At 34.1% G+C, this 17,803-nt stretch overlaps 1 protein-coding gene across 4 annotated transcripts in view; it reads left to right on the top strand.

Moving 5' to 3' along the window:
- LOC148307292 (beta-1,4-glucuronyltransferase 1) overlaps window positions 1-17,803 on the top strand; it is a 91,729-nt gene that overhangs the window by 52,304 nt on the left and 21,622 nt on the right. For 2 of the 4 annotated variants that reach the window (XR_015837868.1, XM_088263622.1), the window contains exon 3: window positions 318-363. The gene's annotated coding sequence lies outside the window, so the exon portion shown is untranslated. Of the gene's footprint in view, window positions 1-317; window positions 364-3,273; window positions 3,756-17,803 lie in introns of those variants that run through there. The other 2 variants (XR_015837869.1, XM_088263623.1) reach the window with 1 other exon arrangement.

The following is a 17,803-nucleotide window of genomic DNA, read 5'->3' as shown; positions in this document are numbered from 1 at the left end:
TCAAATACAGATAGGTGTGGCATTCTATTCTCTCAGCCTACCTCTGCGGAAGCGGCGTGATGGTTAGTTTTACTAGGCACTGACGCTCAACTGTCTCTCGCTTCGATATCGCTTTTCAAAAACATATTTACGCTGCTTTTCAATTCGTCTATGATTATTGTGATATATTTTGGGTTTTTTCGGGGTTTTTTCGCTATATGAGATTCCTGATCAGGTGTCTTTATGCAGCTTTGGGATTGAGTGTACATCAGATTGATTGATGATTTGCTGCGTTTGTCAATAAAACGTTTTTTTCTAATATTTTCTTCTTTTTTTAGGTGATATTTCAAGACGGATCTTGCTCGGTTTCTCCATATTCAACTGGTAAGCTTATCTTCTCTTTTTTATTGCAACTATTACTCCGCAAGTGTTAAAACTTATTTGGGTGTACCGCAAGGGACAACGTTTGGTCCTTTGAACTTATAAGTTCCCTATGCCTCTATATTTTATCCAAGATATAGGCCATGGTTTAGTTTCTTCAGAAGTTATTCGTCCATCTTATTTCTGACCGTCTTCCGACGCTACTGCGGTTTATCTGAAATCCCGATCTGCTATCTTTTTTAAATTTCATTGATTGATTCGCCAGTCACTTTGTAGTAATATCTATCCATTTTTAATCCGCATCATTTTCAAACACCCTAAGTTACACTTACTTTAGGGTGTTTGAAAATGATGCGGAATACATCGAAACACATGTCATAATTTAATTTTTAGAAATGTTGGTATTCACCAAGTAATACTTAAATTAAAAATGTATTTTTTACTTTGAAAGATCGTCACCTTTTTGCATCAGTCGAGTTCCGTTTTGCTTGTGATATTTTTACACTTTATTCACGATTCAATGATTGATGGTAAATTTTATTGAAATTACACACTTGAATATACCACTTTAATGAGTTTTATTTTTATTTACCTACGACTAGTTTCGAAAACCACAGATGTTTTCATCTTCTGGTACAAATTAAAACTGATATTGTTGATGGTAAATATTTAGTCCTTCACTTTTAACCTTTATCCGCACCCAATGGTGCATAGGGCACTGCATCGTAGCGACGCAGTGATTCTTGATATCTTGATTGTTAATTGCATGAAGGCAAGGTGATCACCTTGCGCTTCTTATACGAGTCCAGGGTGATATTAAATAAATATGAGAGTGAAAATTACCCATATTTATTTTGACCCACTTGGGAATCGAACCCGGGACATCCAGCACGGAAGTCAAGTGCGCTCACCATTACACTTCGGAAGTGGACATAAAATAGACAGAAATATTTATAGTAATTGCTTTTCTTATGGGGGGAGAGTGGCGAAAATGATTAGTTATGCTCGCGTGAATTCTTTATGAAAATTGATCGATGACACTATTCGACATAGCATTTTCCATACGCATTTGTATATCAATACTGCTACTACTACTATTACTACCACTACCATCACGCCGTTTCTCCGCAGGGGTAGGCAGAGAAGATGGAACGCCACACTCTTCTGTCCTGACTTACACTCCTCGCTTCCTTCACATCCATACATCTAGTCATACATGCCCTCCAATTATGCAGACTTTTGACACCACCAGAGGTTCTGATTAATCTGATCGTACCAAGTATATTTCGGTCTTCGTCGTTCTATTCTCCCGCTCACATTCCCCACGCGTATTTTCGTAGTCATCCTTTCGTTAGCCATTCGCTTCACATGTCCATACCACCTTAAAGCCTTACATTCCTTTCTTATTTCTTTGTGTTCAATTCTGTCATACGTCTGAGGGAGCGCATTTCAACAGCGTTCACTCTGCTTTCATCCTTCCTTTGCCAGTGCCATGTTTCGCTTCCATACACCAGTGTCATATAGTTAGATATTTATGTATACGTCATCATATTCTCTATGTGTGTTGGAAATACAGCAGACACCTGATTTTGATCGATATCCGGTTCATTGCTTGTTTATTCATTAGCACCTGTATAGTATACTGACTAAATATACGCGCTGTTTTCACTGAATTCATTTCTACGTTAACAACATTTTGAGTGTGTCCAAATACTTGTTCACAAAATCTGGATTATCTCCAATTACAAGAGTTATTGAATAATATAATATAATTAGTTAATATAAGAGTTTCTGCTTAGTAAAAAGCTTCTTTACATCTCACCAATAGATGACTCTAGTGAAGTTCTAGTGATTTAAGAACAAGTTTTCTAAATTGGTTCATATATACAGAACTTTCAAGAATTTGAGTAGTGTGGTTGTCAATAATGGGTAGAATTGGTGAATGTTACATGTGTGTAAAGTGATCACTTAAACCAGCCTATGACGGTCGTCAGCCCCGTAAATGCCCAGACTTCCACATTCTTCTTCATCTTTGATGAGATGTCAAAAAATAAGTTATATCTTCATATTTTTTGAGATTAGTTTTCCAGTATAGTCAGAAATGTGATTTATCTTCTCCATCTTATTCCTCATTGCTGAGGGCTGTGACCCTTGTGGAAGCAATGCCTCTTCTCCAGTTATCCCTTATGACTGCTTATGAGTGCTCCAACCACCAAGGTGCTGCCTTAACTCCATCGGTCCATCGTGTGGGGATCTTCCTCTCCCTCTCTTCCCCTCCATACTCCAGGCTGCACATTTACGGGGCTAACGACCGTCATAGGCTGGTTTAACTGATCACTTTACACACGTGTAACTTTCACCAAGTCTACCCATTGTTGACAACCACACTACTCAAATTTTTGGAAGTTCTATAAATATGAACCAATTTTGAAACATTGTTCTTGAATCACTACTACTCATTTGGACACACTCAAAATGTTGTAAAGATTCTACATAGTCCAAAAATGCAACAAAAAAAAACGTTTAAAAAAATGTCCCTTACTGCGTTTTGAGTTTGAACAGCCGGTTTGTTCTTCGTTACATTGTTTGCAAACGTAACGAGTTTTCCTCCTACAGCCGCTATGGTGGCATACAGATCAAGCGAGCCTTAAAGTATGTTAATTTACCTTAAACAAATTTGTAATATAAGTACTTTTTAAAGCAATTTGGCGGCAATTTAAACGTGGCTATTTTTAAGAACTCATATGAAAGCTTAATGTAGGAAATAGTTTAATTATTTATCGTTTCTTTACTCCTTTCGACGCCTCGCCTCAGCCGGCTTACCCAATGCAGTCGCATGTCGTATTACTCCTGGCGCCATCACCCGTCCGTCCGGCCCGCAGCCAATGGGATTCAGCCGCTGGCGCCTACCTCGGATGTGTCGGCCTTATCTCGCGTCGACTACGGACGTCTCTTTGGAGCTGTCAAACGGAACGCGAACGCGAAACCCGTTCCCATTCATCCGTTCGTTTCTATGCATACTGTTCCGGCGGGAAACGAACGGCGCTGACGTCTCGTCGGCGGCAAGACCACTCAATTCTCTACTCGGCCGTTTTGACTTTGCGATTTTCGTGCATTAGTCTAGCTTCCTTCGCGTGACACGATTGTGATCTACAAATCTCCATAATGTTATATATTTAAATTAATAAAAGACGTATCGAATCTCGCGAATAACAGTGTTTCGGGGAATTTATGACGCCTGTTTGAGCGAGTAATTCTGTTTGATTGAGTGTTGCTAATATTTTTTTCATTTTTTAATACCTTTTTAGTGGTTTGTGAGTAGTGGAGTGTTTTTTGTTGTTTCCTGGTTTTGTTCGTTGTTTTCTTGGAAGTCGACTTTCTTATTCGTCATAAAGGTAATTTTTGATAAAATTGCAAGATTTAAAGAAGGAATCTATCTTGTTTAAAACAAATTTAACATTTAACTATCTTTTTTTAAATGGCTGAATTTCATTTCATTAATTGATTTGGCCGTCATCTTTGTGGTAATATCGATACATTTTTTATCTAAATTGTACTTGGTAAATGCCACTATTACAAGTTAAAAATACTTGAATTTAATTGTTCAGAAACACACTGTTATTTTGTTTTGAATATAAAAAATAAAACACTTGTATAAGATCTCATTTTTGAATTTGTTAATGTAAACACTACTAGTTTAAAAAAGTACAGGTGTTCTCGAAACTAGTCGTGTTTACATTAATTTACACACTCAAAATAGTGGTCTTATAAATGTGTTTTTCGGAACAAGCTTCTTTTAACCTGTCATCTCTTACATTTTTTATAAAGATACATAAAAACATGTGCTTATTCGAAAGCAACGTTTTGTCAAAATTTCAAACCAATAATCGGTGAAAAACTTTAGGAGATTAAGATTTTGAACAACTTTAACAAATTTATTTATAAGTTTGGCGTTTAATTTGTAGAACTCCATTCTAATTTATGTATTAAATGTTAAATCAAACACAGATTTTTTTAGTCTACTAAGTTGTATTTTATTATTTAAAAAAAAAACACACATGAAAAATAAATATTTGTGACAATTGTTTCGCCTAGTTTTTTTTAAACAATAAAATACAACTTAGTAGACTCAAAAAATCAGTGTTTGATTTAAAATTTCATACATAAGTTGTCATTTTTATTTAAATAGATTATTGAAAAATTAAAACTAGTGTTAAGAGTGACGTTCATTTTATTTTTTAGCAATTAATGCCCAGTGCTCATTTTTCGAATGATTCAGAAGTCGTTTAGAAGCACTTTTCGATTTTTAAATATATTTTATTACACTGGTGCAACTCTAGTGACTTATAGGTAGGTAGGTACGTAAGGCTTATAGGTCACGGGCGAATGACAGCGATAAATATTTTATTTTGTTTGGAGGAAACCGGTATTTAAAACCAGATAGCCCACGGAATTCAACGTGAAAATGTATTATTTTTCATATATTCAAAACGCGGCCTACCTAAACTAGTAGCATTGTGTTTAGCGTGTTTGTCTGACGAGCCAAAATGCTCCAATTCGATTCATATTAATGTTATTGTTTCATTCATGATTCGACAACCATTTTGTGGTAATATCTACAAATTTTTAATTTAAGTTTTACTTGGTAAATACCACCGTTTCCTCAAATCTAATGTGACGCGTGTTTCGATGAATTTCACATCAGTCATCTGGATTTATAATTAAAGCTTTCCTCAATCCAACACAGGTGGCTGTTGTGTACTCGTATGTATGTATGTCATGAGATTGATTGATATATCTAGGAGTTCCAAAAATTTCAGGAGTGTGGTTGTCAACCATGGGTACAATGGTGAATTTTGTACGTGTGTAAAGTAAAAAACAGCCTATGACAGGTAATAAGTCCTGTAAATACCCAGACTTCCATCTATCTCTTCTTCTTCCTCTATGTAACGATACACAGACTTCCATCTATCAATACACAGAATTCCATGAAATTCACATGGAAAAGGCAAATAATGTTTGCAAAGACAGATTGGTGTGGCGCTTTATTCTCTTTGCCTACCCCTGCGGAGAAGCCGCGTGATGGTTAGTTAGTTAGAAACTAATCGGTTAGTATATTTCCAGAATTCGCTCATTAGCAAAGTACTTACGTACCGAGAAAAGTACGCTGTGAACAGCCATTAAATCTATATTTGAAAAAAAAAACCGAACGCAGTTTACTCACATGCAGCGATTACACAATCACGCTCAAGTCTCCATGCAAGCGTGCCCTGTGATTCGGATTTCCGTATGCGCGCGCGGGAGGCGCGAGCTCGGACGCGCTTTTGTAACTTTGACCGTAATTTTTTAACGGCTCTCCCCCATTATCTTAAGTGCACGCGGACGCAATTTGAGATTCGAATTTCGTAATTTGAAAATTCAAAACTCGATTCGAATTCCGAAGAGCGGCCATTCGAGAATTATTGTTCGTTTTATGAAATTGAGACCGTCGTACTTCATTTTTCGTTCGACATATAGACGGCGCAAGTACCGGGTGACGCTAACGGCATTGACCTATTGGAAAGTCCACCAAATTTATTTTCGAACGTCGTCAGTCTTTTTTTTTTAAAGATGCGTAGCAAGGCAGTGCAATTTATATGTGTATGTATACAGGGTGTCTCAAAATTCAACGGTAAGCGGGCACCAGCGGGACCTGCTCATGACTACTCGAGAAAAAAATTACAAAAATTACAAATTACACAATCTAAAAATTCATCATTTTAAAAAAAAAAAAAAAATACTTTTAGTCCACTTTTACGCATCTTGGTGTAAAAAAGGTATGGACACTACTGCAGCTAGTATTTTTAAAAATTTACGCAACTGACTAAGATTTAAAAAAAATGTATAATACTGTAGGAAAACTAGACACAAAAAATATGCGTAGGTACTATTTCTAAACGAGAACGAAATTTCATAAATAAAAATAATCTTTAATTTTAATGCCCAGAGACTATTTTTTTTATATCTCAACATATCGCTCACTCCTTTCAAGAACGTCATAAATCAAAAATCGTCAATTTTCAGTTGTGCATGTTTTCGGAATGCCCAGAAAATGTACTATATCCCAGCAAAAGAGGCATATTTTATCTTAATGTTTACCCGCTACAGGGCAGAAAATGTTGTTTTTGCATTTGGAAGAAAAGGTATTGTTTAATTATTTTTTAAAATAAACTTAATATTTTTCAAATGGAGAAAAAACCTTCAGGTTTTACCTGAAAATATCTGTTGCACAATGAAAAGTTCAATAAGTGGCTTAATATTTATTTTTAATATATTGTGTTATATTTTTAAACTTTAAAAACGTTCTCCTGAAAAATCAAGTTTTTTGATTTATGACGTTCTTGAAAGGAGTGAGCGATATGTAGATGAAGAATATGGAAGTCTGGGCATTTGCAGGGCTTACTGGTTTGAGTAATCACTTTACACATGTTAAACATTAATCAATTGTGTCTCCTACTTTCGAAATCCGCCAGATCCAATTTGATAAGATTTTAAAATAAATACTATATCGGAATACCAACTGTGGGTTTTATTGTTTAAAATATATATTAATTATATGCTTGAAAACCTTGCTAAAAAATACTTAAAACAGGGTTGTATTTCAAATTCCGCTATATTCATGGAACTTGCCTTCTGACCCATATCGGCCAATCAGAGAGCGAGGATAGGTCAAAAATTAAGATGACACCATTATCGGTTTGTGTCTCGTGTTTTTTTTATAAATACTGAAAAAAATCTAAAAAAATGGGAAAAATTCTCTATTTCATAATATTTTATCTAAAGATAGACGAATCTTTTAAACATAAATGTTACCCGGATAATTTTGCATGTTGTGGAAAATCGACTTACATGGATCTGGTGGATTTTGAAAGTAAGGGACACAATTCTACCTTCGTTTTTATACAAATTAAAGACATAAATAAATACCAAATTTGTGTTTCACCATTTTCAGTTATCTACACGTTTTTTTTATAATTTCACAATAAATACTAAACAAGTTGACATGGTTTGGCTCAACCAGTTTCTACATAAATTCTTATAAACGTTTTTTTCGATACGTTATAATGGCTATATTCACAAATTCGCATGGGCAAAAAATAACAAAGCGAATGAATGTACTGGTACGCGTTTACATCAACATAACGGTCATCTTTATAAACAAGGAAAACCCTCTCCGTCCAAAAGTATTTGGGATGAATTTATATAATTTACAACATTTTGAGTGTGTCCAAATACTTGTTCACAAAATCTGGATTATCTCCAATTACAGGAGTTATTTTCATATTATTTTTTTGACATCTCATCAAAGATGAAGAAGAATATGGAAGTCTGGGTATTTACGGGGCTTACGACCGTCATAGGCTGGTTTAAGTGATCATTTTACACACGTGTAACATTCACCAATTCTACCCATTATTGACAACCACATCATACTTTACATCTCACCAATAGATGTCTCTAGTGAAGTTTTAGTGATTCATGAACAAGGTTTCTAAATTTGTTCATATATATAGAACTTCCAAGAATTTGAGTAGTGTGGTTGTCAATAATGGGTAGAATTGGTGAATGTTACACGTGTGTAAAGTGATCACTTAAACCAGCCTATGACGGTCGTAAGCCCCGTAAATACCCAGACTTCCATATTCTTCTTCATCTTTGATGAGATGTCAAAAAAATAATATCAAAAAAATAATATTATATAATTTGTTTACGGCATTTGTGTCCGCCTCCGTAGCGTAATGGTCAGCACGCTCAACTAACGTTCCGGAGGTCCCGGGTACGACTCCCAAGGGGGGTAAAAATAAATATAAGTAATTTTTTCATTGTTATATTTATTTAATATTACCATGGACTGGTACCTGAAGCGGAGGGCTGATCACCTTTCCTTCATGTGTAAAACGATCATGATAACACTGCGTTTATAAGACACAGTGCCTTATGCACCATTGGGGTGCGGATAAGGGTTTTATTATATTTACGGCATTACTGCCTTTTACAAAAAATAACATAGAAATTAGAAATTATGATAGATTAGATTACATTGGAAATAATAATAAATTATAAATAATAAAAATAAAAATAAAAATAATGAAAAAAGATAAAATAAGTACAAGTAATAAATACAAAACGTGGTGATTTTTTTTTTATTGGCACAATTTAGGGAAGCTAATAATTAATAAAGCTGATTTCATCATAAATATATTTTGTTTATTAAAGGCATTGATAACTTTGTGGTATGGTTATATAACACTCTCCTTACCATCCATTGTTTACTTTGTGTAATACCACTTTTTTAAACACTTATTTGTGACTGCCGGTTTCGGAAAATCATTCCATCATCAGGTCATTTTGCATCCCGCCTGCATTATTTGTAATACTAATGTAACTAACTAGTTTGTTGGATACAGACTTACTGACCTTCACGTACCTTATATCGCTCACTCCTTTCAACAACGTCGTATATAAAAAAAACTTGATTTTTCAGGAGATTGTTTTTAATGTTTAAGCATATAATACAATGAATTAAAAATAAATATCAAGGCACTTCTCGAACTTTTTACTGTGTAACGGATCTTTTTAGGTAAAACCTGAAGGTTTTTTATCCGTTTGAAAATATTTAGTATATTTAAAAAAATAATTAAACAATACCTTTTATTTAAAATGCAAAAAACAACATTTTCTGCCCTGTAGTGGGTAAATATTAAGTTAAAAATATGCCTCTTTTGCTGGGATATAGTACATTTTCTGGGCATTCCGAAAACATGTACAACTGAAAAATGATTTATGACTTTCTTGAAAGGAGTGAGCGATATGTACTTCATGTAATCCCTTTTTTGACAGTAGTTTCTCGACTATGCTAGAAAACCCCCTTGCAATCACCATAGAAACTTGCTGATTTTGTACCAGTACAATACAATATGCACTGTCTGTGATCTGTTGTCTGCTTACTCACTGTCATGAGGTACCAACAAATCATCGACGAATACTAATTAATTGTTTTTTAATACAAACTAATTTTAGGATTTGAAGGGGTTAGTCGATCACCGCGTCTGGGGAATATATTGTATTTTTTACATGAACAATTCGTTTTCTTTTATAAAGTTCTGCCAATTCTCGGAAGGCTCCGACCGCGGGATTATTTCATTGTTTGTTTTTCCTCTTGTGAATCATGTGCGTTGTTTTTTGCTCTCGCGAATACGTGTATCTTTTATATCCATACACGCTCGGAAGGGCCATATTCGTGAGGCAGACTCGACACCTTATCAAGCTTTTTTGAGAGGGGTATTTAATATTATGTACATGCGTTATGGTCCTTCGAGCCGGATTCGATGACGAAGCGAATTTGGTCCTTAAGATAAACAAAATGTCTGGCGAGTGACGAGTCCGCCATTTTTGAAGTGCATATCGCCATTAGTCTTAAAACGTTTTGTATGATTTTTTATTATAATTTTTTGATATCTTAATATAGATAATTTTGTCCGCCTCCGTGGTGTAATGGTCAGCGTGTTTAACTACCGTGCTGGAGGTCCCGGGTTCGAATCATGGGTAGAATTGGTGAATGTTACATGTGTGTAAAGTGATCATTTGACCAGCCTACGGTCGTAAGCCCTGTAAATGGCCACACTTCGATATTCTTCATGTATGTCGAGATATCATAAATGTTGATTCCAGTCCAGATATCGTTGGGGGTTATGGAATATTTGAAATAATGTCCTTGATTTTTTTTTATGTTTTTAATTATTTTCTTAGCATATGCAATATTATTTTTATTAATACGTTTCTATGATTATAATAATTATTATTATGGTCTCCATATATTTTTTCGAAGGCGACTCGATGTTTGAAAGTTGTTTTCATAAAATGGAAAAAAAAAAATCAGCATTTCAATTAAAATATACAAAGATTAGCATAATTTTATTAAATGGTATGGATTTTACTATTTGTAATGTTATTATTGGTATTTTATTTCGGAATTTAATAGATCAATAACATCGAATTATGTCGCCAAGGATCTTCCTCGAAAGACATCTAAAGGAAGGCTAAAGAGTTCATGGATGCTGCAGAAGGATAACATGATTCGAAGGCATGGCCTAGGCGACGTTGTCCATGATAGAAGGACCTACAACCTGAGGACGAGGAGAGCTGACCTCAACAGTCTGCAAAGACTATAAGTTTGGATGGAGCCAAGAAGAAGAAGTAACATAATATTACAAAACAAGTACTTTTCCAATTACAATATTTAAAAGTTGTATAATTACCTGGAAGAGGGACGGGAGGGAGGAAAAGGGGAAATATCAAAGATCAAAGATCAAGTCAAAGACAAATTGTACGAAACGTGTACTACGATATCAATGTTATTTTATGAAAAGAGAAACGGACAATAAGTCACTCGTGAAACTTCGAACACACAACTCATACACCGAATATGAAACATTCTCAATTATGGCGGGAGATTCAAAAGAAAACATGACCATAGAAAAAGCAAATAAAAGACTGTCGATGGACTTACTGGCTCCCGAGACCATAAATCATGCAATTTGAAGTAGGTACTTTTTTTAATTAACGATTTAAATCCTTCGATCTGAGAAACAAATAAAATCTATGGACATCAAAAAAAATGCAAATGATATAAGCAAGCACAGGATTTATTCCACCGGAGACCACCGGAAAGGTCATATGTCTGTTCACACCCATTTTTTAAATAAGAAATGTAATAATATATTGTTTTTTTTTCTCGTTTTTTGGAATATGTATGTGGAAAAAAATAATTGTATGTATTTTTTTAAACTTCTTGCCTTACAATAACACTTCTTTTCAAAATCATATAATTATTTCGATGTAAAACTAATTTTTTCTATGCAAAAACGGTGTTTCAAGAAATAAATCAATTTCGGAAAATGTTACCTGGATTTTTAGAAAATTAAGTTTCCACTTAACGAATACTGGGCCTTAATGCCTTTAATTAAAATTTGTACTTATTTATAGAATTTTAACTGATCGAATATCTAAAATTTATGAACATGTATTTGGACACACTCAAAGTGTTGTTATCCAAAACTGCTCTGTTGAATTCCTAATAAAAATAAAATAAAATAATCCAACCTTTTTGCGTTTTGGCCATTGTCTCAAAGGAGACAGATAAGAAGGGTTGTACCGTATATTGTTTGTGGTTGGTTAGAAGGTATTGCATCATAATATTAAACCTGCGGATGTATCGACTCATTTTGCAAAAAAAATCCTGAATGTTTTCGCATTGGAATGTTCCAGTAGCATAATATTTAAATACACGGCTTTTATGTTTCCAAATATTTATATTCCTGTCTCAATTACGCTATCCAACCCAAATAGCTAAAAATAAACTTAGTCTTGTGTTTACAGCATTTTGACTGTGTCCAAATACTTGTTCACAAATCGCTCACTACTTTCAAGAATGTCATAAATCAAAAATCGACAATTTTCAGTTGTGCATGTTTTCAGAATGCCCAGAAAATGTACTATATCCCAGCAAAAGAGGCATATTTTTAACTCAATTTTTACCCGCTTCAGGGCGGAAAGTGTTGTTTTTGCATTTTGAAGAAAAGGTATTGTTTAATATTTTTAAAAAAAAATACTTAATATTTTTCAAATGGAGAAAAAACATTAGGTTTTACCTAAAAAAGATCTGTTGCTCTGTAAAAAGTTCAATAAGTGGCTTGATAATTACTTTTAATACATTGTATAATATTTTTAAACTTTTAAAGTTTTTTTTATTTATTTCTTGAATGTTTTCCGCAGATACTTTGTGGTACATTTTATAATGTCTTTATAAAATTAATTAACTTTGTTATCACCACTTTTTTTATTAATACAATTCAACCTACCGGTTTCAACAATACATTGTCATCATTTTAAATCCATAAAAAATCCATGTCAATCCAAAAATCCAAATCACACATTCCATAAAAAATCCTAAACATTGAGTGTGTGGAAGTTTTTGGTGAAAGTATTTTAATGTTTTTTTAATGTTTTTGATTTATAATAAACCCCGCTGATGACAATATATTGTTGAAACCGGTAGGTTGAATTGTATTTAAAAAAAAATGGTGAAAACAAAGTTAATGAATTTTATAATAATAATAATGAACCCCTATCCGCACCCCAATGGTGCATAGGGCACTGCTTCATATAAACGTAGTGTTATCTTGATCGTTTACTCATGAAGGAAAGGTGATCAGCCCTCCGCTTCAGGTACCAGTCCAGGGTAATATTAAATAAATATTACAGTGAAAAAATCACTTATATTTATTTGACCCCCCTTGGGATTTGAATCCGGGACCTCCAGAACGGTAGCCGAGCGTGCTGACCATTACACTACGGAGGCGGGCGAAAATTTTATAAAGATATTTTTATTTATGACGTTCTTGAAAGGAGTGAGCGAAATCTTAGAAGTCTGTCCGTATTCGGTTTATGCCCGCATTTTGTAATAACGCAAAGTGCGCGGAAACAAAAAAAAACGCAGTAAAATTACATTGTGATCCAACATTCTCTTTGTACATCTGTCTGCTAATGTCGCTGTGCACTTTACTTTATTACGTTGGCGCGTCCTACGTTCGACGATATCTGATATGCGTTTAGTTGATGCCATGTTCACGAGATGCCGTTAGGAGAGTAGCTAGGTTGATGTTAGATCGCTGGATCAGAAGAGATGGGTCCAGTGCTGCAATGAAAAATATAAATCGGTTTCCACGATGATTTTTATACATGCTCATTGCTCTTATAGTACTTCTTTTTATGATAAAATACATATATAGTCGAATTAACCAAATCCCTTCTGTACATTGCTCACACACAACATTTTGCTTCGTTTGAATTATTGGAAATTTATTCTTTATACATTATGTGATAAAATTATATGTACTTTATCGTTTTTTTAAACTTCTTACCTTTCAATAACTCTTTTATTTTCAAACTATATATATATGTATATATATATATATATATATATATATATATATATATATATATATATATATATATATATATATATATATATATATATATATATATATATATATATATATATATATATATATATATATATATATATATATATATATATATATATATATATATATATATATATATATATATATATATATATATATATATATATATATATATATATATATATATATATATATATATATATATATATATATATATATATATATATATATTTACCAAGTAAAACGAAAAATTAAAATTGATTCATTTTATCGAAAAAGTTATCTTAAATCATATAAAAAAATATAAATACGATGTAGATGTGTGTGGCGTTCTATCCTCTCTGTATTCATCCTGTAAGTAAAATAACACAGAAGAACGTCATACTTTTTACTAAACGTTTCGAAATCCCCAGAAATCGGCTTCTTATATCGCACTGTGGTTGGATTTATTACAAGTATTATTTATTTTTGGATGTTGTGGTTTTTTCTCCGTAATCTTGAAAGGTCATAATAATAATTACTCATAATAAATGAAGTGCATATTTTATGAAGGTGTTTGAAATCACGCCGCTTCTGCTTATTTGTCTTTGCAAACATAGTTCGCCTCTTCCATATTCATGCATCTCCTCATACATAGCCGCCGATTATTCCGACTCTAAACCTGACCACGCTCAAGCATTTGAAATAGTTATGCCAAGTTATAGCATATAATCGAGGTATATATAATATTTATCTTCTTCCTGGCTCCATCCCAACTTATCGTCTTTGTAGACTGCTGAGGTCAGCTCTCCTCGTCCTCAGGTTGTAGGTCCTTCTATCATGGACAACGTCACCTAGGCCATGCCTTTGAATCATGTTATCTTTCTGCAGCATCCATGAATCCTTTGATCTTCCTCTAGATGTCTTTTGAGGAAGATCCATGACCTTAGCCTGGTATACAATATGATCAGGTTCTCTGCGTCCTATGTGCCCATACCATCTCAATTGCCTTTCCTGCACTTTTTTGATGTTGATCTAACAGTACGTAACTTAAAATGAGGTCGTTACTCATATCGCTCACTCATTTCAAAAACGTTATAAATAAAAAAAACCTGATTTTTCAGGAGAACGTTTTTAAAATTTAAAAATAAAATACAATGTATTAAAAAAATATATCAAGCCACTTATTGAACTTTTTACTGTGCAATAGATTTTAGGTAAAACCTGAAGGTTTTTTTCTCCATTTGAAAATTATTTAAAAAAATAATTAAATAATACATTTTCTTTAAAATGCAAAAACAACACTTTCTGCCCTGTAGCGGGTAAATATTAAGTTAAAAATATGCCTCTTTTGCTGGGATATAGTACATTTTCTGGGCATTCCTAAAACATGCACAACTGAAAATTGTCGATTTTTGATTTATGGTGTTCTTGAAAGGAATGAGTGATATAATGTTACCGGTATTTAGGTTTGATTGTAGTCATCGTGCGTTATTCTCTTTCGAAGACATTTTCAGGAAGTCGTTTTATATTATATTTCTTGATATTATTTTCTTCATTTTTTTCCTTATATTTTGTTCATAGTTTTACTCATCATATCCAGGTTACAAAACATAATCTTTTTTGTTAGTGCTATGATTGTTTATTTTTTCAATGTGCGTATTACGCCAAATTAATTTGTCGATTCGCGGAAATCGGACGATTTCGTCACCGTTTCGCATTCGATTCGATTGAGGAAGCGACATTCAAGGACTGTTTGTTTTCTTCGCTTGCAGTATTAATTTGTTGGTCTATCGGCTGCTTCGATCGCTGTTTGCCTTTGGCTTTATCATCCACGAGGCTTGTACGCCTATTGTACCAGCAATAACTGGTGGTTCGTGGCGCTGTTTTAAGTGCATTATCACGCAGTGGGGCTACGCTCTGGTGGTCTAACGAACTGTTCCATGAGCCGAGCAAAAAGGTCAGTTATCATGCATAGATGGATCTAGAGTCGAGGTATTATCAGAATTTTATCTACTTTTTGCTGTTATCATGCATAGATGGATCTAGAGTCGAGGTATTATCAGACTTTTATCTACTTTTTGCTGTTATCATGCATAGATGGATCTAGAGTCGAGGTATTATCAGACTTTTATCTACTTTTTGCTGTTTTGGTAATCATTTGCGTTTGGATTTATCATCCACGAGAGTTTGTACAAATTTATGAGGCGAATGTTAGTGGGAAAAGAAGCAGAGGAAGACCGAGAAAAACATTGCACGATCAGGTATGTCAAATGCTTGAAAGTGGTCAGGTTAGGAGTCGTAACAATCGGCGGGTATGTATGAGGAGATGCATGAACGTGGAAGAGGCGAAGAATGTTTGCAAGGACAGAGTGGTGTGGCTTGATGGTTAGTTAGTTAGTTAGTTTTGAGAGTTTGTACGCTCATTGTACCAGCAACAACTGGTGACTCGTGTCGCTGTGTATCATCACGCAGGGAACGACGCTCTGATGGTCTAACGAACTGTTCCATGAGCCGAGCAAAAAGGTCAGTTATCATGCATAGATGGATCTAGAGTCGAGGTATTATCAGACTTTTATCTACTTTTTGCTGTTTCGGTCATCATTTGCATTTGGATTTATCATCCACGACAGTTTGTAAGCTCATTGTACCAGCAACAACTGGTGATTCGTGTCATTCTTGTAAGTGTATCATCACGCAGTGGGTCGACGCTCTGATGGTCTAACGAACTGTTCCATGAGCCGAGTAAAAAGGTCAGTTACCATGCATAGATGGATCTAGAGTCGAGGTATTATCAGACTTATATCTTATTTTTGCTGTTTCGGTCATCATTTGCATTTGGCTTTATTATCCACGAGAGTTTGTACACTGCTATTTTGTGTATTGTATTATTGTGTGTTGTTTACTGTTGAAGAAGTCAGTAGTGTACAATGTACCTATTTTTCAATGTTTTTTTTAAAAGGAATAATCCGCAAATCTTCTATTTTTAGAAGCTTGCCTGCAGGTAGGATTGTAAAGATGGGGAAGTTAAATGTGAAATACATTACAAGCACCCAGACCAATGAAAAATAAATCTTCCTTCCATTTATTTTGCAATTAGCAATAATAAAATAATAATAAACACCAAACCAGGCTTATTTAGGGTTCCGTAAAATCTTTAGTTTCATATTTCAAAAAGGTTCCGTCGCCAAAAAAGTTTGACAACCGCTGGTCCAACGAACTGTTCCGTGAGTCGAGCAAAAAGGTCAGGTACTGTGCATAGCTCATTGGTTCAATCTAGAGTCGAGGTGTCGTCCAGCCGATCCATCTACAACTGCTGCGAACGTTTTGCGAGTACCAGGAAATGCTATCTTTGATTTGATTTGTTTGGTTAGCGAAGATTTTATGTTGGCAAATGTCCATGAGGTAATCTTCCAGTACATTGTGATGCGTTTGAATTGTACATTAAATAATCGCTACTAGCACATCATAATATCGCTAGTTAAATGTCAGAGGGCCACAACGCAAAAATTAAACTCTGTATTCCAAAAATGGTATCTAAATCGTCAACATTTTCACATTCGAAAAAGACACCCATGATTCTAGCGTTAGAAATGTCCACCCCTAACGCTAGAATCATGGGTGTCTTTCGAATATGAAAATGTTGACGATTTAAATGCCATTTTGGAATAACGAGTTTAATTGTTTTGCGTTGTGGCCCTTTAGGATTTAACCAGCGATATATTATAAACAGCAGAAACCATTTTCAAAAAAATAGCAATTTTCCAAGTATTAAAGGGTGAAAAATACTTAAATCTAAAGATATGTTCATCTTCGAAATGCCAACATGACTTTACAATACTAAAATGCAATACCGAACAGTTCGAACAGAACTTTAAATATATGGGAACCAAGTACTTCAATAATCTTCCAGACATAAAAAATCTTCTTCCTGGCTACATCCCAGCTTATTATCCTTGTAGACTGCTGGGGTCAGCTCTCCTCGTCCTCAGGCTGTAGGTCCTTCTGTCCTGGACAACGTCACCTAGACCATGCCTTCGAATCATGCTATCTCTCTGCTTCACTCATGAATTCCTTGGTCTTTCTCTAGATAACTTTTTTTCCAGATTTAAAAAAAAAATTGAAGGCATTAAAATGCTGAAAAAATATTTTACCAACAAATATAAACAATAAATAATAAGTGTAAGCCCCTTTCCAAGCACAACAGCTTAGTCTCTTTATTGGACAAAATTGCGTAGTTAATTTTAAGATTTTAAAAGTATAAATGTCTAGAAAATTAATTAAATTTATAGAAAAAAAACTTTTGTTATCATATTAAATAATAATAAAAAAATGGTGAATTAATGTAGTACTTACAAATTATAAATTTAACCGCAAGATTATTCTACGACATCCGTCCCACAACAGCAAAGGTATGCTCGTAAAATTTAGTACGCTAG

This window comes from Brachycentrus maculatus, unplaced genomic scaffold (genome assembly GCF_059751285.1).
Source record: "Brachycentrus maculatus isolate JH-2025_06_01 unplaced genomic scaffold, ASM5975128v1 h1tg000202l, whole genome shotgun sequence".
In the NCBI taxonomy this organism is placed as follows: Eukaryota; Metazoa; Arthropoda; class Insecta; order Trichoptera; family Brachycentridae; genus Brachycentrus; species Brachycentrus maculatus.
Note: the sequence above shows the minus strand (reverse complement) of the source record. Positions and strands in the feature narration are given on the sequence as shown.